This window comes from Dromiciops gliroides, chromosome 2 (assembly GCF_019393635.1).
Source record: "Dromiciops gliroides isolate mDroGli1 chromosome 2, mDroGli1.pri, whole genome shotgun sequence".
NCBI lineage: Eukaryota > Metazoa > Chordata > Mammalia > Microbiotheria > Microbiotheriidae > Dromiciops > Dromiciops gliroides.
Window position 1 is genome coordinate 267,635,771 of NC_057862.1, and position 15,376 is coordinate 267,651,146.

The 15,376-nt window shown below is 37.8% G+C and overlaps 1 pseudogene; it reads left to right on the plus strand.

Moving 5' to 3' along the window:
- Positions 1-13,844, plus strand: part of LOC122738706 — a 156,520-nt pseudogene extending 142,676 nt beyond the window's left edge.
- The last annotated feature ends 1,532 nt before the right edge of the window (positions 13,845-15,376 follow it).

Consider the following 15,376-nt stretch of genomic DNA (forward strand, 5'->3'; position numbering starts at 1 on the left):
TAAAAAGAGGGGTAAGTAAAGAATTATTTTTTATAAAATGTTAGGCTTTGCTACATAAAATTTGGAAATTACTGGCATGACACACTCATGTATAACATACACATTTTGATGAGTAACATGCAAATGAATGAAAAGCACATGGTTTTGATTTTTCCCAGTATAATAATGAAGGGAAAGGTACTTGGGGCAAACTGTTTTTGAGATTTTACTGACAAATCCTGTGAGATGGTTAATAATCTCAGAATGCAGATTTCATGTACCTATATTGCAATATATTGGCAAAATGAATTTTGAAAAGAATTCTGCAAAATAAGCAGGTTTTAGAGATCCTTTGGTCTTTGTTGATACCGTCACAAATCATATTTTTTAGGTACCAAAGCTAGTTACTTTGCATGTGGAGCCAGAAGTTTTCATTCAAAAGGATCAGCAATATTGACTTTGAAAAGAAACCACAGATTGCTGTAAACATTTATCTCACCACATTTTGTTATAATTATGCTTTTCATTGATATTTTGGGATCTAATGATGACAAAGTAGTCTAATAACTAATGTGGATAAATAATTTTCCCTCCATTTTTCAGGCAGACAAACCGAGGTAAAGTGGGATTGAATGATTTACTAAAGAACACATGCTAACAAAAGGGCCAAGCCTGACAGCTGCCAGTCTAGGCCTAGATCTTCCTAGTATGTTGAGGAAAGGGGATAGAAAGAGGAGTGAGAAATGAAGAAAGAGGGTGGAGAGAGGAAGGGATAGAGATAAGGGGGGAGGGAAGGAGAGGGGGGGCAGGGAGGGGAAGGAGAGAGGGAGGGGGAGGGGGGAGGAGAGAGAGAGAGAGAGAGAGAGAGAGAGAGAGAGAGAGAGAGAGAAAGGAGGAAGAGAGGAGAGAGAGAAAAAAAGAGACTGGTTATAATTTATAGAAAGAAAGCAATTCTAATTCATTATTTTGAAGGGAGTCAGGAATTCCTAAATGATAGATCATTTTAAAACCCTCCAGGACAATTTTGCAATTTAAAGATATATATAGATATATAGATTATTTTCTTTAGGGGGGAAGAAATCCAAAGATAGGCCAGCTATCAGAGGTAGTGATCTTTAGTACACAGGCTCTGATAATGAATCATATCTTCTTTGGTTTCAAATGAAACTTAAGAACCCAGATGTTTTGAAATGTTGTGAGGCCTCCCAGAGTAAACGGTGTTGATATTTTCACCATCAGAAGGGTCATAAAACTGATTGATTGTAAATGCAGTTCTCGTTTGTTTACAGTTTACATTTTTGGGTTCTGGGTAATTAACACATTAACCATCTCTCAAAGTGAAGGCTTACAGGTGCCCTGGCAGAATTTTTTACAAGAAAAAACAAGTAAAGGAGGGTAGCACAGAGCCTTAGCAAAACAATCACTGCCTAGTACACATAAACATTTTCTGGGGAGAAAATGCTGACTATTAAATGTTGGCTACTTTATAACATCTACTTGGTGTTAATACACTTAGATGTGTATTAAACTTCTCTCCTTAATTTTTTCTAATGCAAGGTAGTGTGGAAAAATCCAAGACACTTAAGAAATGTGCGGGAGAGTTTCTCTTTATGGAGGCCTGCAGCTGCTGGAATCTTTCAAGATTCCTTCCCATTCCCACAGACCAAAAAAAGAAGATAAAGATCACCCTTGCTTATGGTAACTGGTACTTAGTTCCTTTTAGTTACACTTAAAATAAACTCTCAGTCTGGCAAGGATTTTGCTTTTCCTACCAACCAGACCCTAGTAAAATCAACCAGCTCGGCCATCTCCTCTGCATTTTATTCTGGTTCCAAGGTCATCCACACCTCTCCAGTCTGCACAGAGTGAATTCCACCTGCAAGGGAGGTTCTATTTGTTCAGCCTGGGCCCATGAGATTTGTGCAAATTGTCTATCCAAACCAATCCATTTTGGTAAATGGTTTTTTCCCTTCTTGTCCTCAGTGAAATCCCCAGAACCACTGCACATGGAAATATTAGAAGGTTCTCAAGAATCTTTAAATGATCTAGGTGGATGGCAATTAAGCTGTTTTAGACATCCAAAAAACATCTGCCTCAGGATGCCCACAAGTTTGGCCAACTTGGTCAGGGTCCTATAATGTTTTAAAATCATCTACATACATCTACATAGTTCCTAAACTAAACATTCTACACCAATTTCTTTCCAATTTCCCAGAGAAGAAACTATAACAGGGATCAATTGTTTTGAAAATTTTCAAGGATTCATTTATATTATTAAAGTTCTGAATTAGAGTTCTGTATTCCATTAACAAACTCACTAAATGAAAGGGAATCACAAGAAACCATTGCATGACAGGTTACTCAAAGTTTGACCACCAGAATAGCAACTATTAATCTATCTTTCTGAGAACAAAATAGCTGCAAATAAGGACCAAGTGTCTATTGGGTATTTCTTTCCTCTTGTGGGACCCAGAGAAACTCCACCAACCCATTCAGAAAAATCCTGTACTCAAAACAAAGCTTGCTTCAACCTCTTTGACTCATCAGCTCTTAAGTTGTAACTCATATTATGACAACATTGTTTACATGACAGTGGTATAAATTTTTTACAGATTTTTAAAATGTTTTTAAAACACTTTTACTGGCATTTCATTGGCTTTGCTAGCTATGGTAATAACTTGGGAGTTCATACCAAGTCTTTGTTGTTCAGGAAACTTGAATGGCAAATGAATGTCAGATTAAGTAATCACATTTCCTGATTTGAAAGAGCAGAAATTGAAATGACAGAACACCAGTACATCCTGACAACGTGGAAAGGGCTCTGACTCGGGAGGCAAAGGAGTTGGGTTTAATGCCCATTTCTGCTGCTTACTATGTGTGACCTTAAACAAGTCTCCCAACTTTCCTAGACCTCACTTACCTCGTGTGCAAAATTAGGGGGTTGGACTAAATGGCCCCTGAGGTTTTTCCTTATCTTTGATTCTCCTTAGACTTTCTGCACAAGCAAAGTGAAAAGTTCTGACTGTGAGATTTTCATATACTTTGAGTGGGATTTTCACAAACAATTCAGGGGTAGCTGGATGGTCCAGTTGATGAATTATATGACTTGCAGTTAGGAAGGGGGAAGAGAAAGCCATAAGTGTTTCTATAGTACCTACTATGTGCCAGGCACTTATACTAAGCACTTTACAAATATTATCTTATTTGACCTTCACATCAATTCTAAGAAGTAAGTGCTGTTATTGTCCTCATTTTACAATCAATGAAACTGAGACAAACAGAGGTTAAGTGGCTTGCCCAGGGTCACACAACTAATAATCATCTGAGGCCAAATCTGTAGGTACATTTTCCTGATTCCAGGTCCATTGCTCTATCCACTATGCCACCTGGCTGCCTAATGAAGACATGAATCTTGTCTCAAATATTTACTAGCATTGTGACTTTGGGCAAATCATTTAATATCTCTTAGTCTCAATTTCTTCATGTACAAAATGAGGATTGAGTGCCTACCATTGCACATATTTGGACTTTCTTGGCTATTGGTTTCATAGAATCAGAGAATCTCAGAGATAGAAGGAGCCCTTGAAGTCTAATGAATATTTGAATTTCTTAATGGTGAATTCATATTATTTTATTAATCTAATTCAATTTGGCAAATGTTTGAGTGCCTACTACATGGTACAGTATACCAGGTGCTTCAGGAGATACAAAATGAATAAAAAATGGTCCCTCATCTATGAAGGGGGTGAATGTGATACAGCCTCAAAAGAGAGGCTCAAAGTGTTATGTAAGCTAAAAAAGGGGAAAGATCACATATCTTACACAATCAGGGACTACATGAAGGAGGTTACATTTGAAGATATTTTATTAAAAGTATTAAATTAAAAGTTTGAATTAAGTTAATTGCAAAAGAGAAAAATATCTAGTTAAACTGGCTGAATAGGGAGTAATAAAGACAAGCAAAGGAGTTCTTTGTAGGGCAGATTGTCACTGGCTTCCTCATTGGTCAGATGAGCATTTGGTATACAAAAATTAGAGCCATGACAGTTGTCAATAGCCAGTACATAATTAAACAATTGGAGGGCATCTAGGTAATGCAGTAGATGGAGCACTGGGCTTGGAATCAGGAAAACTCATCTCCCAGAGTTCAAATCTGGCCTCAGATTTGCAACCCTGTTTGCCTCAGTTTCCTCATCTGTAAAATGAGTGGGAGAAATGGCAAACCATTCCAGTACCCTTGCCAAGAAAACCCCAAATGGGGTCCAATGAAGAGTTGGACACAACTGAAACCCCTCAACAATAAAAATTGAATAGTTATAAAGTGCTCTGAAGCACAACACAAAGAGAGAGGAGGATCACTTTTGTTTTTTTAAAAACAAGATGAAGGGTTAGTGATTTGAGAGGACTCCATGGCCATTTTGATGTAGTCTTCCATATGGTTTTCCATAGCCTAAGGGATCAAAAATTTCTTTAAGTTTGTTGTTCTTTGAGTTGTTGACTCAAATCAAGTATTTAAACAAGAATTTGTGGGGCTACTGTATACTGGGCAAATGTGCTTAGTGTCAAGTGGCAGATACAAAGACAGGCAAAATAAGTTACCTGCCCTAAAGAATCTTATAATTAAATAGAGGTAGAAGGAAAAGTACGAAAATGACTATAATTATTTGGCTCTTCCCTGATCACAATGTCCTAACCTACCACTTCTTCCACCTTGGTACTTGTATATAACCCCCTTCTTTCTCATCATGACCTCAGTCAATCAATCCTTCCCTATTCTGCTTATCTACCAACATTGTTGTGACCTCTCTTCCCATTCATTCCAGTCTTGACCTAAAAGTTAGTGTTTCAGTGTCTTCCATCTTTGAACCTTTTGTCCCTTTAAACTTTGTTTGGGGCCATGTCTGAGCCATGCTAAACCAGGATTAGATTGAAATGAGATCCTAAACCAATTAAGTCTTAAGGATAGATTCATAGCTTTTGGGGGGGAAGAAACTAGCCTAGGTTACATGAAATAGATGTTGCTCTTGTCACATCCTATCCCTGAGTAGCAAGGGTCTAAAAGTCTTCCCAGGATAGTAGCATTAAACTCAAATAGAAACAAGGGCCATTAAACCAGACAGAAGTTTCCCCGTGGGCCACATATTGAGTTAGAAAAATACTAATGTTACATGTATTTTATTATATTTCTTATTTATTTTGTTAAATATTTCCCAATTACATATTAATCTAGTTCTGGTCTCAATGTATTTGATGCCTCAGTTCTAGGGGACCCCTTAACACTTGAATGTCCTTATAGCTGTTATTGGATACCCTCATCCTCAGACACTTGAGAGAAGCATAAGAAGTGATTAAAAAGGGCAGCTAGGTGGCACAGTGAATAGAGCATTAGCCCTGGACTCAGGAGGAGCTGAGTTCAAATCCGACCTCAGACACTTGACACTTACTAGCTGTGTGACCCTGGGCAAGTCACTTAACCCCAATTGCCTCACAAAAAATAAAAAGAAGTGATTAAAAAAAAAGAAGGAGCTCAGTACAGATATGAGAGAGAGACTGAGACAGAGACAGAGATAGAAACGGAGAACCCAAAAAAGATAATAAGCCTCCTGAAGGAATTCAGCCCTTGTAGTAGAGCTGACTTCAGGACCAATTCACAATGTATTCCCTGGGGCCAAAGGGCCAAGCCACACCACAGGTCGGGACTTCAGTCAGCACCAAAATTTCATTATGTCACTATTCATTCAGTATTCTCTAACACACCAACCAGAATATTCCTCTCCCTCAGAACCCAATGAGAGAATACCAAAATTTTGTTCCATTAGAGGTCTCTGTGAGGGTTGAATAGTTATGCAGAAATATTTTCACCTCGGCTGTCATTAGATAGCTTAAGATAGCAACAATTCCACCACTTAGTCACCCAGACTCTCTGAGAAGAGGGTCCAAGTGGCAGCAATGCAGAAGGGTCTGATCAATTCCAGAGTATGATAAGCAAAGGGTTATACTGGACCTGCCTGTGCTACTCTCCATGCTGGTGTCTGAGTCACTGCCCTCTCTGTTGGAGGTAAAACTCCTTCCCACTCCCTGAGGCCTATATTACAACCCCAACTGTTCCAAGTTCAGGTTTACCTTGATGACCTCCTCTATCAAGGTCTGTTGTTTGTCTAGAGGCCCCTGAATCACTGCCCCTGAATGATCTACCACACTTGTGAGATCAGAAATGGCCACATGGGATAATATAGACAATTACAGACAGTTTGGTGATCCAAGATATAGTTTGGGCTCCTCTTCATTTTGATACTCATCTTCTCTTATGTAGAAACTCCTGCTACCTATCAGACCTGACTAAGGGACCCAAGAGTCCCCAATCTCTTGAACTCACAAGGCTGACAAAGCTAGAGACACAATCTCAGGATCTTTGTTCACTCACCTAAGCTCAGGGAAAGAAAAACAAAGCAAAAAAGGAAGCCAGAGACTTGAGAACTAAATTTAATTCTCTTCTAGCCCAGTACATGCAGCCATGTGCAAGGAGTCACCATTCTTACTGGAGTGAAAGAAGAACTCTCCCTGGAAGGGAAATACACAGACAGAAAGAGGCATAGAGAGAAACAAAGAGAAAAACAGAGAGACAAAAAAGAGACAAGAGGGAAGAAAAGGAGGATGAGACAGAGACAAATACAGAGAGAGAGGGAGGAGGAAGAGAGAGAGTCAGAAGCAAAGCAGAGACAGAGAAACAGGAAAAGAGACAGAAAGGAGGGAAAGATGGAAGGAATAAGACAGTGAGACAGAGAGACAGAGAGACAGAGGGGAGGGTGGTAGATAGAAACAAAGACAAAGACTGAGACAAAGATAAAAGAGACTGAGAAAGTAAGCAAGACATATATACCAGAATGAGAGTGGAAGCTCTTTCTCCTTTAATTGAAGCATCTCCATCCCCCTGCTATGGGAAAGGATACAACAAAATCTCCAATGCTTGCTACATCATTCCAAAGCACTAAATACTTGAGTACTGAGCCCAAAATGAGGTCCACTAGAAGTACCCCAAGGTTTCTCAAATCAGGATTGGGGAGTGTTGTGAAAACAATATTCTAATGCCACACCCTGCCCCAAAAGTTAGGGTAGGTTTTGTTTTATCTTGCTTATCTTAAAAGTTATTGAAACTATCCTCAAGACTAAGGGGACTGGGGCAGCTAGGTGGCACAGTGGATAGAGCACTGGCCCTAGATTCAGAAGGACCTACCTGAGTTCAAATCTGACCTCAGACACTTGACACTTACTAGCTGTGTGACCCTGGACAAGTCACTTAACCCCAATTGCCTCACCAAAAAAAAAAAAAAAAAAAAGAAAAAAAAAAAAGACTAAAGGGGACTAAAGCTTTATAAACTTGATTTCATGGTTGCCTCAGGACAAACAGCCATGTTTGGCTGGCATACCACCATGGGAAACTTAGAGGCAAGGGAACCTCACTGAAACAAATCAACTCAAGGTTGTCCTTGATTAATATCCTTGTTAAATATTCCTCTCTTGTTATGGATAAGTAAATCTCCTTTTGTTAACTGTCAAATTACCTATGAATATCTCATTTTCTCTAATAGCAGATCTAAACTGATAATTATTATAAAGTCTGATATTACCCAAATAAATCAATATGAAGCCAAACTAAATTGGCCTGAGTCAGGTACAGCCTAGAAGTAATGGTTCATTTGTTTACTACCATTACACTCTTCCCCCTATAATACTTTGTGTCCTCAGCAAATCAGTCAGGGCACATTTGTCTAGCCCCAATTAATTAAGTATTGGGGAATCCTAGAGAGGCTCAAACATTCCCATTTCCAGTGCCTTTCTCATAGCATCAGAATCTGAAGAAAAGTCTATGTTGGCACAGTCCTTAATGGCTTTCTGAATGTCATACAGAGTCCCCAAAAAGTCTTTCAACATCTTTCTTAGACAATCCTAAAATGAACAGTATTCAGAACAGGCTTAGCTCTAGCTGGTTGACCTGAAGATCCTAATTATTTCAATATAAAGTTGTCAAAATTTAACAAATAGCATTGATCATCTTTACAATATGCTTTTTTAAAGGTAGAGTACATTCATATCCATCTCATCTAATTGCTGAATGTGCAAGGAGAACTTACTTTTTCATCCTCCTGGTCAGGGAGTGTAATCTTCCTTGAACCACAGAGAGGACCTGAAGTGTGTGGCCAGAAAAAATAGGGTCAAAGGATGCAAGGTTTTCCTAAGAGGCTACCCAGTATCCTGAGGATTCCCTTCCTCTAAATTGTTCTTTCCACACTTCAAATCACAAGGTTAATCATGAGGTCGTTATGAACTGATTTTGCTAGTTATGCCAAATATTCTGGACTGAACAACTCAAATTGATCTGATGGTTTACATTCAGTCCTGGAATAAAGAAAGAAATATCCATAGAATACTTAACATTTAACACAAAGTTTACTTAGGAGTAGAATGGAAAGAATATGCCACAGAGATGAAAATGTTCATTCGGTTGGACACAGCTCTACTTTCTCCCTATGATTTGGATCCAGTCAGTAAGTCCATAAAGTCTGAAAAGTATCCAACTCATCATGCATGAACTGGACTTTTAAACACAGGTGACCAGGAAGCAAGTCTTGCTTTGGCTTTCAGGGGAAAATTAGTCTCATTTACATGGAGTGAATGTTGCTTCTATTATATCCTTCACTTCTCCTGTCTTAGTAACTCTCACACTTGAGTAATTCCTCCATGTCTTCTGTTCCTACTCCCAAGAGGCAAAGCACTAATAGAATGCTATTATGCTAACTGGATCCACTATATCTTTGTCTTATTGAAATTCAATTGAGTTTACATTGTTACTGAGAAATCCTTTTTAACTCCCATTGCCTATGACATTTTCCATGGTAGTGATTTCAGTCTTTTCCTTAACTAATGAATTCTACCTCTTCCCTCACTCTCTTCAGATGACTTCATCCCTACCACCTGAAAAGATTTGGATTAGCATGAGCTCCCTTAACTCTCCTCAGACACTATCATAAATACATTCAGTAATTTTGTCCTTTTTTATTCAATTCTGAAAAGAAAATATGACCATCCTTCTTACCAGGATCTCTTGTCTTTTACCTAATATCTTCCTTTCTCTTTCATGACCTTACTCTATCAATAATACACTCTCATGGGGGCAGCTAGATGGCGCAATGGATAAAGCACCAGCCCTGGATTCAGGAGTTCCTGAGTTCAAATCTGACCTCAGACACTTGACACTTACTAGCTGTGTGACCCTTGGCAAGTCACTTAACCCCAATTGCCTCACCAAAAAAAAACAAAACAAAGAAAAAATAATAATAATACACTCTCATGAATATCCTATCTCTTCCAATCTACTGGTTCTTTTCCCTTAACCTACAAATATGCATACATTTCCCCATCCTATAAAAACCTTTTCTTGTCTCTGTTATCCACATCAAGGTATCATTCTATCTCTTTCATTACTAAACTCTAGAAAGAATAATTTGTACTTGTTACTTTCACTTCTTCATATCCATTCACTTTTCACCCCCCTGCATTCTGGCTTCCATCACCACCACTCTAATAAAAATGCCGACCTCTTTACAAGACTATTCAAGGAATGGAGGTATAGCTCCATAAAATTCTGTTTTTATCTAGAATTCCATAATGATTATAGGCCATCAGTGGTGTACACACACACACACACACACACACACACACACACAATTCAAGAAAATGTAATAATCTGGGTTATAATCTTTTCTTTTCTTTTCCTTTCTTACTTTCTTTTTGTATTGGGAAATGAAATTTTGCAATCCTCCCTAAAACCACAGGCTGAATCTGAAGAACTGAAGTTCTTTGCAAATGTGCCAAAGCAAGATAATCTTACCTTAGGAACCTTTGAATATACTAATCACGAGTAAGTTAGATAAGGATGAACATAGAAATCAGTCAAATTCCTTTGTGTTCAGAAGTTGCACTTAAGTGCTTCTCAGACATTTTATCTATGTCCTGCCTTCTTATTCTGAGGGAAGGGTTCTTGTCAATCAAACTGGCAGCATTTGGCCTTATTTATTATCCCTTTCTTCTTGATGGTCCACCTTTCTTGTCTTCTTTCCTATCTGTATTTGCCACCTTAGTCTCATTAGTTTCTTTGTACTTCTCTGAATGCTTTTTTTGTTGGCTTCTTGTCCTCTAAACTCTCTCCCTTGGTGATTTCATCTACTCTCATGGTTTCAATTATCTATCTACATAAAGATAATTTCCAAATGTACCTCTTCACAATCCTTGACTCTTTTCAGTCTAAGTTTCCAACTACCTGCTGGGGTACCTCAAATTCAACATTGTTCCAAATTGAATTATCTTCCTCTGGAAATCTCTGCCTACTCCTAGCTTCTCTAATTCTTTTAATGGCATACTATTCTCCCAGACACTAAGCCTCAAAAATTCAGTCACTTTTGATACTTCCTCTCTTATTCATAGTCCACCCCCATCAAGTCCTATTAATTTTACATCTGAAGTATTGCTCAAATCTGATCTTTCCTTCTCATTCCCACTACAACTACCCTTGTTTAGATTGCCATCCCACCTAGCTTCCTGCTTTTAATCTCTTCCCTCTTTTATCCATCCTATTGCCCATGTAATCTTCCTAAAGAAGTGATCACATCTCATTACCTCATTCTTCTACTCAAAAACTTTCAATGGCTCCTACTGATTAGTGAACAAAATACAAATTACTTATCTCAGTTCTCAAGACCTTGTTGACTACATTTCCAACATTAGCTTAAATACTCCTTTTACTTATTCTACATTTCAACAAAATTGGACTACTCATTGACCCCCATAATCACGTTGTACTCTACTGTCCCTGTGCTTGTGCCCATATCAGGAATTAATTTCCTCCCCTCACTCTCATTCCCTATTGGCCACCTGGTGACAGAATGATGTACTATACTCTGTAGCTGATAATTAGGTAATTAAATGTCAGATTGCTTAGCTGTAGGTTACAGAAAGCAGAGCAATGAGCCATGTGCTGTGCGTTAATGCTTTACAGTACCACCAAGTATACATTTAATCCAAAACCAATTGTCAAACTACAAATTAACTCCTTCCTTCAAGGCTCAACTCAGGTGCCACTTTTTCTATGGAGTCTTCCCTAATCTTTCCCAGTTAAAAGTGATCTCTCTCTCATCAAGATTCTCATAGCCACTATGGACCTTTCCCTTTGTACCTATCATATTCTAGCACAAATATGTCATTCTTGTCCCCTTCTTTCACCTCACCGCTAACCTTATATGCTCCTTAAGAAAAGAGTTTGTATTTTGTTTCATATCTGCATCACATATAGATTCTTGGTATCAAGTAAACATTCTAATACTTGGTGACTTCAATGAAAAAGTGAGGAAAATGAGGATAAAGAGAGATATTACTAGGGACTAAATATGGTGAGCATAAAAATAGTATCAGTAAAAAAAACAAAATGGACTATATTTTATGGGTAGGAAAAATGAGTTATTTATGTGGATGTTATTCTTGAATCCACTGTCGGCACACAGTCTGATCATCAATTTCTTAGAGTTGAGATTAAGATTAGTAAAAGGCAAGAAGAAACAATATTAATGAGAACAAATTGAAACAACTCAATCCTGAACTATTTAAATAAGTAATTGACAGTCAAAGAGAGAAATGAATAGCAGAAATATTGATACCATATAATAGCTTTATAAAGAAGTTTTAACCAGAACTAGGAAAATTAATCTCAGTGAAACATAGGTTGGATGAGTTAGAAGGCTGTTGTAATAATACAGAAAATAGGTAACAAAGAAATAATTATGGTGGTGGGAATGGCAATGGAAAAGAAGAACTTTTTATCCTATCTGTACAACCCAGAAAAGTACTACACTTGATCATTTTGTGAATTACTCATTAATAGCAAATTACCCTAAAAAGCTGGAATTTCTATGCTGAATATTTATAGCAGCTATGTTTGTGGTAGCAAAAAAAAACAACTTATGGGATACCCATCAATTTTAAAATGACTGAATAAGTTGTGGTATATGAACATAATGTGTTATAAGAAATGAAGAAATAAATTATTTCAAAAAGACATAGAAAGACTTTAGTAAGCTTTTTATGACACCGAGAGCTACACCAACATCTGCCCCACCATCCAAATCTCACCATCATGAGATGCCAAGGGAGGACAAGGATGAGGATGAAGATCCAGCAGCATGAAGGAAGAAAAAGGAAGTCTACTATGCCAAACTCCATTGACAAGAAATTAATCATGAAAGGGAGCTAGCAGAAAAGTATCAGGGGCATGTCAAAGAGTGGAGAGATGGTGTGAACAAGGATTATAAGAAAACAGAATTGATCAGTACTACTGGGGAAGCTAGGTGGCACAGTGGATAGAGCACCAGCCCTGGAATCAGGAGGACCTGAGTTCAAATTCGGCCTCAGACACTTGGCACTTAATAGCTATGTGACCCTGAGCAAGCAAGTCACTTAACCCCAATTGTCTCACCAAAAAAGAGAGCGAGAGAGAGAGAGAGAGAGAGAGAGAGAGAGAGAGAGAGAGAGAGAGAGATCAGTACTACTGCTAATTACAGGGCTGTGGGACCCACTGCTGAGGCTGACAAAAAGAGGTGACAGCTGATCCAAAAGTCCAAGTTCTTAGTGGTGACTTGGAACATATTAATTTGGTGAAAGGCTTGGATTTTGCCTTTCTCCATAAAGTTTGAACTGAGATTGCCAGCAAAGAGAAAGAGGAAGAGATGATGGAGAAACCTCAGGAGGAAACAAAGAAAGATGAATACCCTGAGAATAATATTGAATTTAAGACACATTTGGGCCACAATGTTTACCAAATGTTCTTCAAGAACAAAGCTCATGAATGAAATGAGCTATTTTTGCCAGGTTGTATGACCTATGAGCTAGATCTGAATAGGTATGCAGACACATATATCCCTACTACACAGAGCAAAGCTGATTGTCTCACCATGGAAGCCCAGACCACCCTGACCACAAACGATATCATCATCAGCAAGCTGACACAGATCCTTTCCTACTTTTGACAGGGCACCAAGAATAAGAAGATAAGGAAAAAAGGTAAAAGAAAACTGGATGAGAAGAAACCTCCGGAGAGTGACATGAACATTTTTGAAGACATTGGAGATTATGTACCATCAACAACTAAGATTCCAAGGGAAAAATAATGGGAGCAATATCATGAAAGGGACCAAGATTGGGACAGGGACTAAGAATGGGAGAGAGAAAGAGAATGGGACCAGAAGAAAGACCAAAAAAGAGAGTGGGATCAGGAAAAGGAAGAAAAGAAGTGACACAACTACTCTGAGAAACCCGAAGTGGATGACAAGCCCATTGATATTAACAAAGGTCCAGAATCTGCCAAGGAGTTGATAAAGTCCATCAATGAAATGTTTGCTGATTCTAGTGATTGGGGAAAGTGGCAAATCACTGAAGAAACCAGACAATAAGAAGTAGCTGGGAGATTTCTTTAGCATGTCCAATAGTTGTGCACAGCCATGATGGATGGCATGGATATGAACAGTGATTAGAAGATGAATTATATCAAAATGGACCAAGGTAGCAAGAAGGGACCATCAGGGTAATGGGTCTTTGACACCCAAGAAGAGTATAGTGAGTGTATGAACAATGAGTCTTTGCCTAAAGCTGCATTCCAGTATGGCATCAAGATGTCAGAAGGTCAGAAAACCAGATGCTTCAAAGAAACAAATGACAAGGCAGAGCTTGATCAATGGTGGGAAAAGATCAGTGCAATTACTGAGGGGGAGAAACAGAAAATGAAGACTGATGGTGTTGAGGTCAAAAGACCAAAATATTAGTCCAGCATGCTGATTCCTAGAAGGCTACTTATCTGGATATTTCTCAACTAAAATTTTTTCTCTGCCCTTGCACTTTTCTTAGAGAGGCATATATTCATGTGAATATATGTATGAAATTTCATTGTTTTGACTATTAAAATCCATGATAATTCCCCCCAAAAGACATAGAAAGATACAGTGAAGTAGAAGCACAAGTCATACTATAAGATCAATATTACAAAAGTTAACAATTTTGAGAACTTTTATAAAATGATGAATAAAATTATCAGAACCAGGAGAACAATTTCTATAATGATAACAACACTATAAAAAACCCCAACTTTGAAAGCTGTAAGAAATATGATCAACATGATAACCATTTCTGAGAAAGGATGATGAAATATGTTATCCTTGACAGAGGTGATGGATATAAGGTGCAGAATGAGACTTTTTTACGGAGAGGAAGCATTCCATAAATGTTTCTAATGAGAAAATAAAATAAAACATATCAATAAAACTTTTTAAAAGAATTTCTGTGCTGAAGTTTTAGTGTCATTTAAAGCATATCAAGTCAATAAACATCAATTTACTTGGGCAACAAGAATTATCTTTGCTCAAAACCAAATGCCAGTTGAAAAATAAATAAACCTTAAAATAAAGCATGTGTGACATTTCTGATATCAGAAAGTGCAAATTTCAGGGCAACTACTGTGAACATTTTTAATTTTCTCCAAATTGTGCATGAAGACAGGCTGCTATCACAACTGAGAAAGTATGTCTCTTTAGGGTAGCACAGGGCCAAGAGGTTCTTTTACATTTTACATTCATGGAAAACTGAGGTTGTAACGGAACTGTCACTCAATAGTCATGTTAAACAAATACATATAAGGATAAATTCTTGTTGATCACTTGATGATGAGAAAGAGCATTTCAGGAAGACGGAACAGCATGAATGAAAGTACCAGGGCAGGAACACATGGGATATATTCAGGAACTGGCAAGTTTTAACATAATTATATATAACATACCTATAACATATAAAAAAGAAAGAAAGAAAGAAAAAGAAAGAAATAAGCATTAATCACCTACTATGTGTCAGGCACTATGCTAGGCACTTTATAGATATTTGATCCTCACAACAACCTTGGGATGTAGATTCTACCTACATTTTACAGTTAAGGAAATTGAAAAACAGAAGTTGTGACTTGCCATGGGTCACACAGCTAGAAAGTGTCTGAGGACTGATTTGAACTCAGGTCTTCCTGACTCCAGGCCCAGAGACTGAACCACTGCATCATTTAACTGCCTCTATTTAGACATTTACTTTTTTTTAATTCACAAAGTACAAAATGTCATGTCCTCTCCTTCAGTTAGAACAAAGATTAAAAGAAAAAATTATAAAGTCCCAATTAAATAACTGTGTAAATTTAGCTGTTACAAGACTTAGGTTCTTTAACTTGCATGTTCATCTCTCTGTATCAGTCAATCAACATTTCTTAAGTGCCAATTACTGTCAGGCAAACACTAGGAATACAAAGAAAGGCAAAAAAAAA